At 41.7% G+C, this 19,627-nt stretch overlaps 1 long non-coding RNA gene across 1 annotated transcript; it reads right to left on the reverse strand.

Annotated features, from left to right (window-relative positions):
- Nucleotides 1–16,022: 16,022 nt before the first annotated feature.
- LOC102076480 (uncharacterized) lies at nt 16,023–19,427 on the reverse strand. Its single transcript, XR_002061437.2, has 5 exons — nt 19,344–19,427; nt 18,540–18,599; nt 17,693–17,825; nt 16,236–16,471; nt 16,023–16,130 (listed from the first exon to the last, which is right to left on the reverse strand). It is a non-coding gene; the product is annotated as an uncharacterized LOC102076480 (long non-coding RNA).
- Nucleotides 19,428–19,627: the final 200 nt, after the last annotated feature.

Consider the following 19,627-nt stretch of genomic DNA (forward strand, 5'->3'; position numbering starts at 1 on the left):
TATTTATTGTTATTATTTGTGGGCTGTTTTGGGATGGTTTGTGTTTTGGGATTTTAGATACTGGGTTTCTGGGTTTGTGCTCCCTCTGTTGGTCCCTGGTGTTAGTGTTCCCCTGTCTCGTCAGGTTAATCAGGTCCAGCTGTGTCTCCCACCTGTATGTGATTGCCCAGTGTCCCTCTGTGTATTTATAGTGTGTGTTTCCCTCAGTTCCTCGTTGCGTCGTCTGTGTTCATCACTCTGTGTCACCCTGCCTACTCTGCATTGCTCCGTCTTTCTCTCCGTGACTCCACTATGTGCTCTCCCTGCTGTCCTCCTCTCGTGTTTCAGGTTTGCCATGCTATAGTTTAGTTTTCCCAGTTTAGTTTATCCTCAGTTCTGTTTTGCCATCCCCACTTTGTGTTCTATCTGCTGTAATAAACCTCCCTGCCTCCTAAGCAAGTGCTGCACTCGAGTCCTCCTTCCTCACTTCACACGGCCGCTGCCCCGAGCCGTGACAGGCGGGGTGTTTTGGTTTTGTTTTTGCTCACAGGCGGAGAGTGCTTTTGAGAGTTTTCCTTATAAAACGCCATTTTTACCGTTTCTTTCCTCAGTAAATATAAACAACGACAGTATTCAGGAAGAAAACCAAACATTGCATATATTTTTACCATAACTCTGGTTTTACGTGGCCTATCAACACAATTTAGAAACTGGTATAAAGTCCACACTTTTTTCGTCAATTGTTCCGTCTGTCCTGCTCACAACTCCAATGGTTGTACACGTTGTCATTAACATGGCTTCACTACACATCAGCCACCGCTTTGCTAGCTAAAACACCGGTGTCCGCACATATCTACTTTAATTTCAATTCAGGTTAGATTTTTTTTTTTGTGTGTGTGTGTGTGTGTGTGTGTGTGTGTGTGTGTGCGCGCGCAACACAGAATTTCTGTGCGCAGAGACCGTGCCAACAGTGCGCAGATATTGGGGCAATGTTAGAGGGAACATTGTTTGTAAGGCAGTATTGGAGGCGGCAGGTAGGGCAATAAAGAAGAAGGAAGGTATAAGGGAAAAGAGGATTGTACCTTGGTGGATAAAGGAGTGTGAGGATGTGATTAGATGTCAAAATAAGGCTTTTAAAATTTTAAAGAGGAATCACAATTTTCAGAATCTTTTTGGATACCGAAATTTACAAGCTAAAGTAAGGCTAACCGTTAAAAAAGCAAAGAGGGATTTCTGGAGAGGTTTTTGTAATTCAGTTGGGAGGGAGACCAAAATACACAGCGTGTGGTCGATGATTAGAAGGATGAATGGCATAAAAAGGGAGTATGGGTATCCAATTCTGAGGGATGGAGAAGTAACAGAGGTTAAAGATGAGGACAAGGTTAACATGTTGGCAAAAACGTTTGTCAAAATCCATAGTTCAGACAATGTTGGTGAAGAAGGCTGAAGAGGCAGAGAATTGACAGTCACAGAAAATAGAGATTTATTGGGTATGGTAGAAGATACAGATGGTCTATTGAATATTGCTTTTACGAAGTCAGAACTGCATCGAGTACTCCAGAAATGTAAATTATCAGGACCAGGAAAGGATCAGGTGTGTTATATCATGTTAAACCATCTTAGTGAGTCAGGTAAAGAGCTTTTGTTAGAGTTGTATAATAGGGTTTGGGAGGGTGGGAAGCTGCCGAAAAGCTGGAAGGAAGCTGTGGTGGTACCCATACGGAAACCAGGAAAGGATGACACCAATCCAGAAAATTTTAGACCCATAGCTTTGACCTCGCATGTTTGTAAAGTAATGGAGCATATGATAAATGAAAGATTAACGTACTATTTAGAAACTAGAGGCTTTCTCTCTAAACATCAAAGTGGGTTTAGGAGAGCGAGGACTACCATGGATCCAGTCTTGTGTTTGGAGCATGAAGTTAGAAAAGCCCAAATAAACAAAGAAAGTGTAGTTGCTGTGTTTTTTGATATTGAAAAAGCCTATAACTTGATGTGGAGGGAAGGCTTACTAATTAAACTCTGTAAATTGGGTATTAGGGGGAGGATGTACAGGTGGATTATGGATTTTTTACTGGGAAGACAAATTCAAGTGAGGATTGGGACGGTTTATTCTGAAAGTTTTTTTGGTAGAAAACGGTACACCTCAAGGGAGCATAGTGAGCCTTTTGTTATTTTCTTTAATGATAAATGATGTGAAACAAATGGCCATTTTACCATTTGTTTGATAGCATAGAGGGTGGAATGGGGCGTTCGCTTTTTGCTGATGATGGGGCAATATGGAAGAGAGGGAACAATGTTGACTTTATTGTGAGGAAACTGCAGGGAGCAATTGGGAACGTTGAAGAGTGGTCATATAGGTGGGGTTTTAAATTTTCAGTGGATAAGACCGAGACAGTGTTCCTTACAAGGAAAAGGGTTAGTGAGGATGTTAAGCTAAAGTTGTATGGTTTAGAGTTAGAACGAGTTAGGCAATTTAAGTGTCTGGGAATGTGGTTGGATGAAAGGCTGACATGGGGGGTTCATATTCAGAAAATGGTGGATAAATGCAAAAAGGTATTGAATATATTGAGGTGTTTGGTTGGGAGGGAGTGGGGAGCAGACAGGAAGTCCTTGAGAGCCATATATGTGGGGTTGGTAAGATCTGTGTTAGACTATGGGTGTGTAGCATACTGTCCGGCTGCAGACACAACTCTGGTTAAGTTAGACATTATTCAACATCAGGCGCTAAGACTTTGTACAGGTGCTTTTAAAACAACTCCTACTGCAGCTTTGCAGTTGGAGATGGGGGAGATGCCTCTAAGACTAAGAAGAACACAACTTGTACTTAATTACTGGGCAAATCTTCAAGGCCATGGACAGGATCACCCAACACGAGCGGTTCCTAACCCTTTCTGGGAGAAAGAAAGGCGGAAATCATAGAGCTTTGGGTGGATTGTGGGTGGAAGAGCAAGTGAATTTCAACTGGATCAGTTGGACATTTGTCAAAGAGTTTCGTTACCAGCAAATACCAGCAAACCTGGATACTTCCTGAAGCCATAGTTGATTTCACTCTACTGGATAAGAAGACTAAGGATGGGGCATTTATTTTAAACTCCTATACTGTGCAGGCTTACATTGACCAGTTTTATGGTTATGTTCAGTTATATACAGATGCATCTAAGGATTCAGCCAGTCACATTGGTGTAGCAGTTGTGGTCCCAGAGTTCATGGTTAAAATAGGAAAAAGGATCACTGATAGAGTGTCAGTATTTACTGGAGAATTGCTTGCAATCCTGTTGGCGATTCAGTGGGTGGAAGATATGAGGCCAATGAAAACTATTGTTTGTTCAGACTCAAGAGCATCATTGCTTAGTTTACAGTGTAGTCACTCAGATGCAAGAGCAGATATTCTAGCAGAAATTCAGCAAACACTATTCAGAATAAACTTGATGGGTCTTACAGTTGTGTTTCTATGGATTCCAGCCCATAATGGAATACTAAGGAATGAAATGGCAGACAGAGCGGCGAAGCAAGCCACAAAACATGGGATGGTTGACCTGGCTGTTAGTTTTGGTCAAGCTGAAGTGAAGAGTGAAGTGAAGTGTATAAAACAGCAAGAACTGAGGAGTAGATGGCAAAAGCAGGGGGAGGAGGAAAGGAGAGGACGGTGGTTGTATACAATACAAAAGGGGGTAGGAGAAATGAGGACCACTGGAAGGAGCAGGAGAGAGGAGATGGTCATATCGAGATTGAGATTTGGACATACTGGGTTAAATGCTACATTATTCTTGATTGAGAAAAATAATACGGGGAAATGTGCCTTCTGTGGAGCCACAGAAACTATAGAGCATGTGATATTGCACTGTCAGAAATATCAGGTGGAGAGGAGACAATTATCTCAAAACCTTATTAATATGAAAATGAAATTGGATCTGGTTGACCTATTGCAAAAGGATTCAGGAAGTAAGAGTTACCGGGCTTTATTTCAGTTTTTTAAAGCGGGAAGAGTGTTTGAAAGGCTTTGAGGTTGTTTTTGTTTGTTTGTTTGGGGGTGGGGGGTCATTCCAGTCCACACTCCATACTAGTGGTGGCGGTAATGTACCAATCAGTTGTTTGCCAACCGCCAATAATACGTAACAGAAGAAGAAGAAGAAGAAGAAGAAATGCAGACAGTCCTTGCGGAGCTGCTACCTAAAGGAGTAAAAAAATATTAAAAAACAAGCCAGAAGTCTACATAAAGCCATTTTTGTACTCTGGAGAATGTATTTTTGTTTTTCCGACCTGTCCTTGCCTTGGTGACGTGTGAACATAACTGAACGGGACTTGGTGAGTTCAGAAATTGTATTTTATTTCATGCAAGAAATGTTTTGTTGTATTATATTGCTCATTTCATGCAAATGGAGAGCCAAGGTTTATAATGTTTTATGTTAAAAACAGTGGATTGGTGCTTAACCGACATACAGGCTGCAGTTCAAAGGCCTTTGACGGTGTTTCAGCGCGCCATACTGGCGTCACCTCATTTACGGCTAAATAAGCTGGAAAAAACGGACTTTTACTGTTATTTAAGGGCTACCTATGTGTTATTTTTAAATGCTTATGCATATTGCTTTGTTGTTATGGTAGGCCATTAAGGTTTGGATCGGGAAATGCTGAGCTAGAATCGGAGTTTGATCCGCTGAGCGAGAAAACAAGATGGCGAGCCACCCAGCGACCCATTGAACTGTAGCAAGCACGAAAAAGGAAAACCGCCCCCTGCTGGACGTTGAGCTCTTTCGATGAAAAGAAAACTGGTAGGATTAATCCATACACCTCTGCAAAAGAACAGTGGACTTTCAAAGCACTGGATAACCATTCAGAGCAATTCCAGGATTAATAGTTAAAGGACACAGAGACAACTTTCTTTTGCTTGTTGTTTTTTTTTGTTTAAGGGATTTATTCAGCCTTTTACTCAGTTGTTTTCAGTTTTACATTTATTTATTTATTTTTGTAATTTATTTTGGTCAACCTTAGATTTTAATGCTGTAATGGTGTTAATGGAAATGTAAATAATTTTGTTGGGTTAAAACAAAATAAGGAATGGTTGAAATTTAAAGGTGAACTTAGACCAAGATTAAATTAAATCTTGGGCTTAAAAGAACTAAGCTTGATTTAAAATAACACAGTGTTAATGCAAATAGATCAAAAGTTAAACTTGAACTTAGAACTTGAAATGAATAAGACAATAACCTAGGTTGAAAATAACATCCTTTTAAAGCCAAATAAAAGGTTTTGGGATAAATAGGATAAATTAACAGAACTTACTGAACTAAAAAGCGAAAGAAAATATCTTGTTTTCCTTAAATGTGTGATGTTGAATGTTTTATGTAATGTGTGCTAACTGTCTATTCTCTGTCTTCACAAAATAATAAGCCAGCAATTTAAACTTATTTCCTGGTCTGTGGTCTTTATTACACGTTACACTCATTACTACTCTAGTAGTCGAACTTAACTGGTCCTAGTATGCTGTAACGACTCCAGAAGTGTTACATAAGCATCACAGCAGATGCCTTTGTGTCAAAGTAGCTGAAGATAAAACAGAAAAACATGAAGGTTTTATTACAGACACAGCTGAGCGTTTTGCATTTTGCATCATTTTAAAAAGTTTAAATTTGTTCAGGAGCCTATTGAACGGCAGAAATTAGGTTTTCTTTTCAGAAGAAAGTAAAAGGAAAAAAAACAGCGGCCGACGCTGTAAACAACAGTAGACTTGTGCGTAATAAGCAAGCGAATAATGCAGAAAACAGATTTTTAGACGGGAAACTGTTCTTGAAGTACAGAGAGAGAGAGAGAGAGCTGTGCATGAAGTGTGATTTTATCGTGGTGGAAGCAAAACACCAAAAGTCAGAGGGAATTCATGACGATGTTTATGTGAAGTGTAGTTTGGGTCTTCTTTTGCTGCTGGTTCGGTCAATATTGTTTGGAGAGAGATAAAACGTGCAGCTTCAAAATCAGCGCAAAAAGGACGTAAACACAGAGCACGGACCCGCCGAAACATCAGAATCAGCGAGCTGTCGGCTTTCAGCCCGACCGTGTCTGTGCCGTCGGGTGAGAAAAGCGACAACTTACTGATTCTGATGCGTCGGAGGGTCCGTTTACGTCTTTGTGCAGAATCCGTGTTCCTGCTCTCATTTACTGTTTTAGCTGTTTGGTGGTTGTCAAAATTTTGTGAGGTTTAACCTGAGATTCTGGCGTTTCGGGCAAAATAAATTCATATTAAAAGATCGAATCAGGATTTTAATGAATCGATTTCACGTTATCCAAGCTAGAATCAATAAATCGATTATCAAAACCCACCCCTATCACAAGGCACATCAATTTTGAGGAAATTCATGTTTTCATGCTGTTTTCCAACTCAGTTAAATCTGGAGCATTTGACTCAAATGGACTCAGGAATGTCAGTGCGGTCCATGATAGTGATTTTTTCTTTGTAAAACAGAAGCTCTGTGATTATAATCAATGTTTTCTTCTCATCTTTTTTTATTATTATTATTGTTTTTACTGAACATTAGCATGCATTCTACAAAAGTATTTCCTAATTTAAATAAAATAAAGCCAATTGATGTTAACCGGTTAATTACTATTAACCAGTTTGTATTAAAGTGAATAAGTGTAAAGTTTGTCAGGTGATCCCCCCCTAAAACTCTCAGAGGTTTGTCCTGGTCCCTGGTCACGTTCTGTATTAAGGGCTCCTTTTTCCGTGTTCTTGTTTTCTGTTTGTCCAAATATTTGGGTAAAGTTCTGTGTGTCGGTCAGATCTCAGGTCTGTTGATTCTTCTAGAGATCATGAACAGGTCACATAAATCCATCACTCTAACAGTTACCTACATATTTCATTTTCATTTCTGTGTGCATGTAAGGACAGCCACCAGTGATCCTACAGTGTTTCTGTTTTTACTATTAGACAAACTAAACAATTGGAGAGTCACACATGGACTGCTTACACTGCAAGATGGGGAGGATGTGGGTTGCATGAAGTTTCAAAGGGAGAATGACAGAGAGTACATATTTAAACCACACAAAGTGGAGGCTGATTGGCCCAAAGAAGGCAGGCAGGCAAGAAGATGACTGAACTAGAGTAACGATAAAAGTATTGAGAGTGACAGCGTGGGAAAGTGGTCGTGATGTAAAGAAGAGAAAGAAACCAAACACCTGGGAAAAGAGGCAGATGACTGACTACAGATCTTCCTTTTTGAACTTTGGACTAAATCAGAAAAAAAAAATAACTTTGTGTTTAAGTTACGAGTGGAAGGGAGTGCTGTCCTTGTAGAATCAGTGCCTGGTATATTCAATTAGGAGATTTTTACGGATAATCTTAAAAGTAGAGACAGACTCTGTCTCCCGAATCCAAACTGGAAGCTGGTTCCACAGAAGAGGGGCCTGAAAACTGAAGGCTCTGCCTCCCATTCTACTTTTAAATACTCTAGGAACAACAATTAGGCCTGCAGAGCGAGAGCGAAGTGCTCTAATAGGGTGATATGGTACTACAAGGTCATTAAGATAAGATGGGGCCTGATTATTTAAGACCTTGTATGTGAGGAGCAGGATTTTGAATTCAATTCTGGATTTAACAGGAAGCCAATGAAGGGAAGCCAAAACAGGAGAAATATGCTCTCTCTTTCTAGTCCCTGTCAGTACTCTTGCTGCAGCATTTTGGATTAACTGAAGGCTTTTCAGCAAGTTTTAAGACATCCTGATAATAATGAATTACAGTAGTCCAGCCTGGAAGTAATAAATGCATGAACTAGTTTTTCAGCGTCACTCTGAGACAGGATATTTCTAATTTTAGAGATGTTGCACAAATGGAAGAAAGCAGTCTTACATATTTGTTTAATATGTGCGTTGAAGGACATGTCTTGGTCAAAAATGACTCCAAGGTTCCTCACAGCGTTACTGGAGGCCAAGGTAATGCCATCCAGAGTAAGAATCTGGTTAGATACCATATTTCTAAGATTTTCAGGGCCGAGTACAGTAACCTCAGTTTTATCTGAATTAAGAAGCAGAAAGTTAGCGGCCATCCAGGTCTTTATGTCTTTAAGACATTCCTGCAGTTTAACTAATTGGTGTGTGTTACCTGGCTTCATGGATAGATAGAACTGGGTGTCATCTGCATAGCAGTGAAAATGTATACTATGTCTTCTAATGATGCTGCCTAGGGGAAGCATGTATAATGTAAACATCTAAAGTCATTGCATATGTGCAGGTCACCATTTGGCTTAACAACTAAGACAAGGGGGGTGAGAATTCACTCTGGGACTTACGGATTATCCCTGACTCCTCCATCTCATCTAGGGCAGTGCGAAGCTTCTCGTAATGGCATGGTGGGACCCGTCTGTATGGCAGTCTGAAGGGCTTGTCATCTACCAGGCGGATTCTGTGGACAAAGTCAGCAGCCTCACCACAGTCCATTTTGTGCCTTGAAAAGATGGACTCATACTGCTCAATGAGTCGCAGCAGCCTATCTCTCCATTCTGGGGAAACTTCACAGGACGAGAGGTCCAGGTCCTGCAGGCCCAAATCACACAAGCGCTGTGACTTCTCCGCTTCTAATCTCGGTGCGGGCAACGAGTTCTGTGTGTATTGTGTACTGGATCGAATTTGAACAGGTTCAGGTAAGTCCTGCACAGAAAGACAGGGGGACACATCAGCAACCTTAGCATTTTTCCTGAGAGTGAGGGGCTTGTTAGAGGGATTCCCCACTTTAAGAGGGACCCAGCCATCCCCAAACAAGGAAGTGACAACTTGCCCCACTAGGATTTGTGCAGGTTTTGATCGAGACTGAGTGGGTTCAATAATGACAGCACTTCCCACCGCTGAGGCATCAGGAGCAGGCAGCTTAGCCCACACTAAATGTTCAGACAAGGGCTGCAAGGTGACGCGTCTCCTAAGCTTTGCAGTGCCAAAACTTGGAGGCATTACTCTGCCACCACAGTCATCAGAATAGGACAGCAAAGTTGCCAAATGAGGAAAAGCATCATCCTGGGTACCAACAGTCATTTTTAACTGTGAAATAAGCCACTTTATCGCATTGCTGCCCAGAATCATGTCATCAGCCTGGCCCAGAACCACCAGAACAGGAATCACCACCTTAAAGCCATATATTGATACTGTAAGATCATACATAGCAGAAGGCGTAACAAGGTGACCCCCACAACCAACAATGACAATGTCTTCAGCTTAACGTCTCTCAATATCAGGTATCGATTGTGAAAGCTTCATTTCAACTGTCTCACTTATGGTGCACGCCATAGATCCACTGTCCACTAACGCTTTAAGAACTTGTCCACTACTAGTAGTCACTGCAGAGTAGAATACGCTATCAGTGTTTGAGAGCCTATGCAAGCCCTGTGCAATCAGTGTTTTATTTGGCGGGACGATGCCACTGTAAGTGGAATACAAAGTGTCATAATCATTAATATAAGACATGTCCAAGGTGGGAGCCGTACTTGCTGGATCTGCGCTGTCCTCCCCTCCACGCAGATCGTTCAGTTTCCCTGATGACCATTGGAAGGAGGACACTTGCCCTCTGGGCAGTTACGTCTCGAATGATCACGTAGGTGACACAGGAAACACAATCTGTTCTCCCGACAGTGCGTGAGTGTGGAGTGGGAACTATCTCTGCAGATGTAACATGGTGTGTCATCCAAGCCCGGTATTCTCGGCAGTCGGGCACTCTGTCGCCTGGCATTAGCCCGAGCATAGCCTGGGCCTTGAAGCAGCACCTTCTCTAGCATGCTGATCAACCTCTCAATAGCAGGGCCATCCTGACTCACAGATGGTCTCTGCTCATGTGCTACTCCTTGCCAAGCAGGGAGTAGCGTTTATGCTAACTTCTGCTTTATTCACATAGACACAGTTACCCTTCTGTGGAGGAGACTGGAACCTGTCAGGAGTAGTAAGATATTATGCTGCTATTATTTGCTGCTATTTTTAGTCAAAACATAATTAGGTTCGTATAGCATAGTAGGGAGAAGGTGTTTTTTATCCCTAACAGGAGAAGATTTCCAGAAGAGAGGGATCCAAAAAAGGACAGACCACTGGAGATTCACAAGTGTAAGGGGTCTCTCACCGGGTGTGAGTGGGTCCAGGGGTGAGGGAGGAGTGCTGATTGAGCTCAGCTCGCACTCTCATTCTCTCCAGCCTCTGACCAACTTTAGGCTCACTGATACTTTGGTGTGATTAACCTCAAGCATAAGTGTTCTGAAGTGGGAGGTGGCATTTTATTACTGGACCAACTAGATGACTTGAGGTCGTTGTCTGATTTGCTAAGTCAGAGGACGGCGAGAGAGGGTCAGAGCGGGAATAGTGACCCGGATGTCAATGATGCCATGGATGGACGTGGGAGCAGCTGAATGGGCCGAGGAGTGACCCTACATAGTGTATGGCGACCTCTGGTGGTCCAGAGGTCGAGAGAGGGAGTGTCAGGAGTAGTAAGATATTATGCTGCTATTATTTGCTGCTATTTTTATAATCATCAGTACCATTCCATTAATAACACTATGGATATCGCATTCAGATGTTCAAACATATTGGTATCATATTAGTCTTAATTATAGGTCCAAGAAGAACCACTTTAAGCTGTTGAGTTGAATCTATAATCTTAAAATGTTTATAGGCAGATTACATTGCGTTATTTGAAAGGCTCACCTCTGAATATAATCTGGGCCTAAAAGTCTTGACAGGAAACGGCAGGTTCGCAGAGTATGCTTTGCAGGAAATGAAACTGAAAGCAGAGTCTCAGGAGACTCTCACTGGTTTATTCTCTATTATCTTTTATTCATTTATATCTTTGGATTAAGCTTTTAGTAGAGGTTCTTGATTAAAATATTTACTCAACATATTACATATATAGTTCCAGTTAGGTTATTACATGTAAGGATGAGCCTCTGTTCTGGTGAAAGGTCAGAAGTGCAACGGGTGAGATGAGAGAGCATTTAAGGATGAGACACACATACACCCATATACAGTTAGAGAGAATCACTTATAGGTGAAAGTTTAATCATGTTTTGCTTGCAACTGCAAAATTGTGCGTGCATATGTGACAGTTTGTGCAGAACGTGGGCCTGATGTTCCAGAAGATAACCCTGGGCAGGATGGTGACAGAAAGCACCTGGCTTCGACGCGAAGACAATGTTCTTCTTAAACTGTGTTAAAAGTTGTCAACAGAACATTTGTGGTTTTGAAACTGATGCATGTACTGACGTAGAGAGGGCGTCATTAAACATACCTCGTTGATATAAAAGCATTGCTGTGTCATTGCTGGGCGGAGATCTGATTGCTGTTTGCATACAGTGTCACATCTCACCACGCTGCGTGTCTTCATTAAAAAAAACTATCGTCTGACTACACCCGGCCGGACCAGTGTTGTTATTTGGATTTCCAGTATATCTCTCCTTAACTTCTGAATCTTAACAAACCCCTTACCCAGGTGATACTCATCCAGTACCTCCTGAACTTCACGAGCTGACCATTTATCACATGTTTTGGTTCTAAATATAAAAGAGCCAAGTCTCTGCAGGGGCAGTGTCTGATGAACATGAGTGCAACCTCCACACCAGAGTTCTCAAAAGATTTACCCTGCTCCTTAAGACAGTGACCAACAACATCAGCAGCCTTGTTCAGCCTCAGCCAATAGTCATATGGATCCTCCCAGTCCTTTGGCGGAGTGGAATAAAAGTCAGCCAGGGGCACAGACGAGCACTGGGTGGAACTAAAATGTTTGTGCAGAAGTCTGTAGATAGCTTCTGGATTATGCTGGACATCAATTCCACCATTCCTCACACCAAATTTCACAACATCTTTTGCCCTGCCTCTCAGATGCATCAAAATCTCCTCAGCTTGGTTTTCTAGGAGAATGCCACTCTTCTTTATGCATGGCTTCCTGCCACTCATCAACAGACAATGATTCCGAACTCTCCCCCCAAGCACAGGTGGATCTTTAACCTGTCGTGGAGCCACCAGCTGGACTTGAGAGATATCTAGTGAGCGGCTGGAGGGGAGATCTGTTGTTTCATGCGTCACCTCAGGACATGTATATGTAGCAGATGCAGGGCTCGAAGTGTGTGGCGTAGTCAAGTGTGACAGAATGCTATAAGCCAGGTGTTCAAATTCAAATTCAAATTTTATTTGTCACACACACACACACACACAACTATACACAGTATGACATAGGGGTGAAATGCTTGTAGCTGTACAATGCCCGACCATTAACCCTTTAAAACCGGTCGGAGCGGGCACACTCCGTTTTGCGTAACTATTTTTAAATCCCGGTAGCTCTGCAACCATGTAAGCTAGAGCAATATTTTTTTTTACATATGAAACCGGAGAAGTTGTACTTACATCTTATGCCATCAGCTTGTCCTAGGTCATGGTTTTCTTCCACATATAGCTTTGCAAAAACTGCATAAAAGCGCTTGCAGAAATAAAAACATAATATTCCAGAAACACGTTTTGCCGATCCGATCAGCTGTTCATAACACTTCCTACGTTGGAATAGACGTCAGCGCGAACTTTCGCATGTCCGCCATTACCTGCCCGAAACCGGAAGTGACGTCATTTTCGCGGAAATGTAGTTTTTTTTACTATCAGGGCCTCAGAGCCTATACTGGTGTTTTTAAAAGTTATCTTTGACTTTATGAGTTTCTGTGTCGTTTCTGGGATGCTTAGAACTCGAATTGCACTGCTGGAAACTGTTTATTTTGATGCATATGCTGCTTTTTTACAAATTTGCACTATAATATTTATTTTCGTTTTTCCTGCAGTATATAAAAATTGGTGTATTTCAAAAGTAAAACTATGAAGACACTTCAAATAAATTTCCTGTGGTGGTAAACTAGTTTGTGCAACTTTTTTGTATTTACAGTTTTGAGGGATAAGCCTCTTAAATTTCTCTAACTAGAAATATATGTTAGAAAAACAAAAACAATTTTCAATTTTTTTGTAGTTTATTGCACTTTTTTGCAATTTATGTAATTACTATGCACTTAATGCATACATATTCTTAAAATTTGGGCTATAATGGTTATATTGATGTATATCAACTTGAAATGCTCCCAAAATTGGCACTACAGCATGTAAAAATATAATATAAGCTCTGGCGGACTTGGTTCTATGGTAGGTCTTAAAGGGTTAAATGACAGAAAAAAGTTTTACAGTATTTACAATTTACAGGTTACTACAAAATTTACAAATTAACTTAGAAATTTACAGTAAAAAATGTGCAAATAGCAGAAAGAGATTATAAAGATTATAAATTATAGGAAATGTGTGGTGGTGCGTGTGTTAATGTGATGTGTGTGAGAGTCCAGTCTTATAGTTCAGGGCCCGAATAGCCTGGGGGAAGAAGCTCCTCCTCATTCTCTCTGTTTTGGCCTTAAGGGAGCGGAAGCACTTCCCAGACCTCAACAGTGAGAAGAGTCCATTGTTGGGATGGGAGAGGTCCATCATAATCTTCCTAGCTTTGGACTTGCACCGCTTGGTGTAGATGGACAGCAGGTCAGGGAGCTCTGATTGAATGATGCGTTCGGCCGAGTGCACCACTCTTTGCAGATCTCGTCTGTCCTGCTTGGTGCTGTTCCCAAACCAGGTGCAGATGTTTCCCGTCAGGATGCTCTCGATGGTGCAGGAGTAAAAGTTCTTGAGCACCTTCAGTGGCAGATGGAAGTCTCTAAGTCTTCTGAGGAAGAAGAGACGCTGACGGGCTTTCTTAACCAGGGTGTTGATGTGACAGGACCATGACAGGTCCTGAGTGATGTGGACACCCAGGTATCAGAAACTGTCCACTCTCTCCACTGGCGTGCCACTGATGATGAGGGGTTTGTAATTCCTCGCCTGCTTTGTAGTGAAGTCCACGATCAGCTCCTTAGTCTTGCTGATGTTTAGGAGGAGGTTATTCTCCTGGCACCAGTTCTCCAGGTTCCTAATCTCCTCCAGTTAGGCCGTCTCGATGTTGTCGGAGATCAGGCCTACAACAACAGTGTCGTCAGCAAACTTGACAATGGAGGTGGTGTCTGATGTGGCTACACAGTCATAAGTGTACAGTGAGTACAGCAGGGGGCTTAGAACACAGCCTTGAGCCACTCCAGTGCTGAGTGAGATGGAGGGGGAGACTTGTTTTCCCACCCTCACTGATTGGGGTCTGTTTGTGAGGAAGTTGAGGATCCGTCAACTTGGTGAAAAGCTTAGAGGAAATTATTGTGTTGAATGCTGAACTGTAGTCCACGAACAGCATCCTAACATAATTCCCTCTGCCAGTTTCCAGGTGACTCAGGGATGTGTGGAGCAGGTGAGATATGGCATCGTCTGTGGAACGATTAGTCCGGTAAGCAAACTGAAGTGAGTCGATGGTGGCAGGAAGTGAAGAAGTGATATGATCTCTCATCAGTCTTTCAAAACACTTCATCACAATTGAAGTCAGTGCTACTGGACGGTAGTCATTGTGGCAAGCGGGCTGTTGTTTCTTTGGAACAGGAACAATAATGGACTGTTTGAAGCACGTGGGAACCACTGCCACTGGTGCTAGCTGGTCAGCACAGGCTCTATCAAGACAAAGTATAACCAATATGCTGTGGGGAAGTGAACAATGCATGGTCAAAAGTATTGGCACCCTTCACAAGTGTCTTTTGCAGTGATATACCACACTAGCATTTTTTAAAATCCAAAGCAAAGGTTATAGGTAGTCAGACGTCAGCTAACTTTTGGTCTAGCCCTAAGTCTCGGCCAGGCTTGGACCCGGATTCAGACTGATATTTTATTAAAACAAACAAACAAACACACACACACTGAATATGGCTCCAAACCCGACCGAGACTCAGAGCCAGACCTGGACTCCAACCACAACAAAGCGAGACTCCAGATCCCAGAGTCTCAGTTATGAGAAATAACAAAGCCATATTTGCTCACCTCTGAAGAAACTCTAGAGTGGAAGCCAGCTCAGATGGATAATGGATGTTAAAATTGTAGTAGCTCCCGAACATGAGGCACAGTGCAGAAATGAAGGAGGCTATGTTTGTGCTGACGAGGTTCCGATCAATACTCAGCATGTATCTTCTTGAGGAATAGCAGGACTGTCCTGTGAACAAATTATTTAACAGGGTATATCAATAAGCACGGCAGTCACATGACATTCTATAAAAAGTGCACTTAAAAAAAAAAGAGAGAGAGAGCTATGAAACAGACTTACCACACACAATAATAGTGGGTGTCAGAGGCACTTGCTCCAGTTGTACCTCATCTGCCAGACATGTATCTTCAACACAGAAAAGCATGGACTCCTCCTTCTCTTCAAAGTAGCTGAGCAGAAGCAGGACCATCTCTTTCACATCATCTGAGCAGCCACTCTGCGGTCCCCGCATCCTCTGAAGCCTTGCATAAGCCTGAAGGAACGCCTTGCTTTTGCTGACAGCAACTGTGGTCATGTAGTCCAGAAGCCTTTTCCCCTTCAAATCCAAATTTCGTGTGAATGTCTCTTTGAGGTCAATCCCAGTAAGTTCCTTGAAGTGGACAGACATGCCAAGTTCATCAGAACATCACCTTGAGTTTTTCCATCTTTTGCTGTTGGCTCTCTGGAGTTTCTTCAAGAGGCAGAAATTCTACATTCCATTTAATGCACCCGTATGTATCCTGCATTGCTGCTCTTTCTTCCAAAGGGATCTCGTCTGTGTGGTCTGAGTCAGTCTGATGTTTTCTTTTTCTTATTTTGGGTGTTGAAGTGCGCCTTACATTTTCAATTCTGTTCTGCAACTGTTTGACAAGGGAAAGGTAGTCTGTGCCAACAATATCACCCTCTATTACATCTTGCAGAGAATTGGGATATTTTGCCACCATTTTTTTTGCAACGTCAACTGAATGTTTTCTACCTACATGAGGGCATTTTTCCATCATCTCAGTCACAACAATCCGGACCATTTGCCTCCTCAGTTTTGGGCGAGGCCTTTTCCCCCTCTCCAGAAAATGCATCACTTCTGCAGGAAGTTTACTCCATGGAATTTCAAAGTTGTCATCCCAATGTATGTCACATCCTGGGCTGCTGGAGGAGGTCGACGATAGACTTTGGGGTGAAATAGAGAGCAATGACAGCGACTGGGTGGATGAGGCTTCCACAGATGACAGTGAGCTGTTCTCTGGAGTTTGGTCTTTAAATTACAAAAAACAAAAATACAATTATGATTCACACTGTATGCCTGTCCATGACCATCTCTACTTTTTATTTTGAAGAGTTGTCTGTTGTTTTTACTTACATTTCTGTTTCCAAGCAGAAAGAAGCTTTCTTGCTTGTACAGGTCTTAATACTGTCATCAAATCTGCCTCCGTTACGAAGAGTAGATCATCACTTGTCTCAACTCCAATGGACTGCAAGTGCTCTTCCAGGATGTTTTTGTTCACCGCTTGAAGTTCTGGTAGGACTTCCGTGATGGCGACATCTAGGAAGGTTCGCTCTGAGTCACTCATACTTGCACTGAAGAAGAAATGCCACCTCCAAACAAAATAGAAAATCACATACAGTTCATACACGTAATGGAGCAGGGTATGGATCAGGTAACACTTATATTAATGTTAAACTATTTACAGTGAGAAGTGAGCTATTAGTTGGACATTATTTTGCCACAATACTGTGCTTTAGTGGAATGACTCGGTATCCTTCAAGAATGTATGATACCAAAGGATAGAAATCAGGCAGGTCATTAATTTTGATACACTGTAACCCAAGACTGTCCTTTGTCACAGAATACAGATGGTATTCTGAGAGGAAGATGCCTTTGTGGATATCCATTAGAACATACACAGATGTGTCATTTTGAATCAAGATGAGTAGAAGTTCACCAAACTCCATACACTCGTCATTTCTGTACACAAGAAACTGTCCCTTTTTATATGCAGTGCCCTTGTACTGAATGTCTGTGGTAACTGTGGTATTGCTTTCTGAAAAAGCTAACTCCCTGACTGCATGCTGAATAGTGTGACTGTAGAGGTTGGGATAAAACACACAGCTCTCCTTCACTTGCAGCAGTTCACAGCATTCTTGCCCAGCTAAAAGATAAGCCTGATACATCTGATGACGTGTTGACAAAGTTTGACAAATATTTTTGAAGCTCTTCAAGTGTCTGGCACATCTTTTAAAATAACTGTGTTTACATTCAAACCTAAGCGTCCATAACCTCATCAATGGACCAAATTTCAACAACAGTGCTGAATAATGGCGCAAATAGTGGTGCTTGGGTTTAAGTTGAATTCCAGGAAACAACATCTTTCTCATCTCCAAATATTCTTGGATCAAGATGTCAGCAAATGCTATCTGGGACAAGGAAATGCTCTGAGCACAAATAAGATCCACAATGTCTTTCAACTGGAGAGCTAACTGCCATACTTCATCCTCATGGTTTTGTACTTTGTCACCAATCAAAACTGGCAGCAATCTCAAAAGGTTCCAGTTTTGAACGGCTTGCCCTGATAATTTGGATCCGTCAGGTTTGACAGTACATGGCTTTGTAAGTGCTTCGGATCGTTTATATTTAAACTGTTTAATGCGTCTGTTTAAAAGGGAGTATGTGAACCATTTTTTATTTTTTATAATGTTCTTCAGGTACAGTGCTAGATCATATGACACAACTCCTTCAAAGAGGTCATGACCCAGACAAGGTGGGAGACCAGGCTGGGATACGTGAAAAGACTGAAGGGTATTGAAGATGGAGTTTACCTTTATTCCTCTGACGTCTTGGATAGTTTCAGACTGGAGATCAGCAACAGCCGCGTCATATGTCTCTGGAGTGCGTGGAGGACCACAGGCATTCGGATCAGCATAAAACTCACTTCGTGTTACTTCACAGTACCTGCAAAAATATTGAGAGCAGCTGAAGTTTTCTGTAAACCCTCCTATGCAATGAGAACCCAAGTTGTCCCCAGCAATACAGTAAAGACCTCCTTTAACTGTTTCTCCATCTACATCTATTCCATCTGTCTCCAAGGATTTCAGATCTGCCAACAACTCTGAAAAAACTTTGGCCATTCCAAAACGCTTGAAGTCATTCTCAACACACAACAAGACTAAAAACATATTATCTGTATTTTGAATGACAGATAGACTGCAAGAAGTTTGTGCGTCTTTTTAGCAGAACCCAGGGGATTCACTACCTCAAATGAATCTTGGTACAAAATCAGTTTGAGGCTTTCAGGGTTTTCATTAAAGAACTGGTGACATTTGAAATTTTTCCATCATATAAATCCTTAAAAATCTCTACATCAGGACCCCCAAACTGTTGTGACTGTGTATCCCTCCATAACTGTGACTCTAAAAAGCTCTTCAGAGTTTCTCCCACTGGTATGTAGTAAGCAAATTTTTCTGTCATGTTTTCATCCATTCCCAGTGGCACCTTCTTGGGTTCTGTGTATTTAAACATTTTCTTGAATGTTTGATTTCTGGTGTGTGTTGTTCCTAGTTGTCCCTGATGGCTAGCAGAGAACAAATCTGACTCTTTAATGCAGTCACAGATTTTAGTGACTGCTTCATCTGATAGGTTCATTTCATTTTTTAGTAAACAACTTACCTTATTTATTTTGTAGGCTTGACCCAATTCGTGCACATTCTGCATTTCCTCAGCAATAGTCTGTATAGTAGAGGCAGGAATAAGCAGCTGTCCTTGCAGTTTAAGGTAAAAGAGACACATGTTTCTGAGATAAGACTGACTATCGTTCTCTGGCATATCACTGGCTGAACTAGCAGATGGCATGGCTTCATGTGTGTTTTCTGAATATTCTGTACTGTCATTTGGGGGCTGAGGTTGAGATTCCTTGTACATGTCATCAATACCATCTGGGGAACATGCTTTATGCTTCCTACACATGTGAGAAGTAAATGATGACTTTTTTGTAAACACATGCTTACAACCACTCACTGGACATGACACAGACCTGCCCTCTGCAATATGATCATTTAAGTGAGACACTAGTTCTTTCACTGTTTGAAAATGGCGGGCACATAATGAAACCGCACATTTTAAATCTGCAACAAGAGCTTTAGAAGCAGCTTGAAGTGCAGGTGCATTGTGCACACGATTAAAAATGCCCCTTGAAAGCAGAGTACGTGGTGAATGTTTGACTGCAATTGGCGCCAACACATTTAAAAAGACAACAAGGCTCATTCTTATGCACTCTGCAATGTAGTACATAGCCTCTTAATGTGACCAATACCTTTTTACAAAAGACGCAGATGATCATTTTTAGTATTTCAAAAGTTTGCCCGTGCCTTTCAGCTGAACTAGCATGCTAGCGCTAGGTTATCGAGCATTGGTCTAAATATCAACTGGTGCTTTTATCTCGAAAAAAAAAAGTCGCCAAGATATAAAACTTACCGTGCAAACTTTCTGACGAACAAACACAGATCCTCAAAACACCACTTGAAATCGTATGTTTGTAATTTGTCCTACAAACTTAGTTGCTAAAAGTTCAACGTTTTCTGCTCCCCTCTTCTCTCTCCACTCAGCAAATGGTGCGTGTATAACCAATACGTCTACTCATAAAAGAATGAGTGAAGCAATATGGATAACCACAGAGGACAATTTATTTAGGGTCTGATGGCAATTTACCATCTATGTCCAGCACTTTAAAATATTGATGGACTGGAGCACATATGTCC

Source organism: Oreochromis niloticus, unplaced genomic scaffold (genome assembly GCF_001858045.2).
Source record: "Oreochromis niloticus isolate F11D_XX unplaced genomic scaffold, O_niloticus_UMD_NMBU tig00002041_pilon, whole genome shotgun sequence".
Taxonomy (NCBI): Eukaryota; Metazoa; Chordata; class Actinopteri; order Cichliformes; family Cichlidae; genus Oreochromis; species Oreochromis niloticus.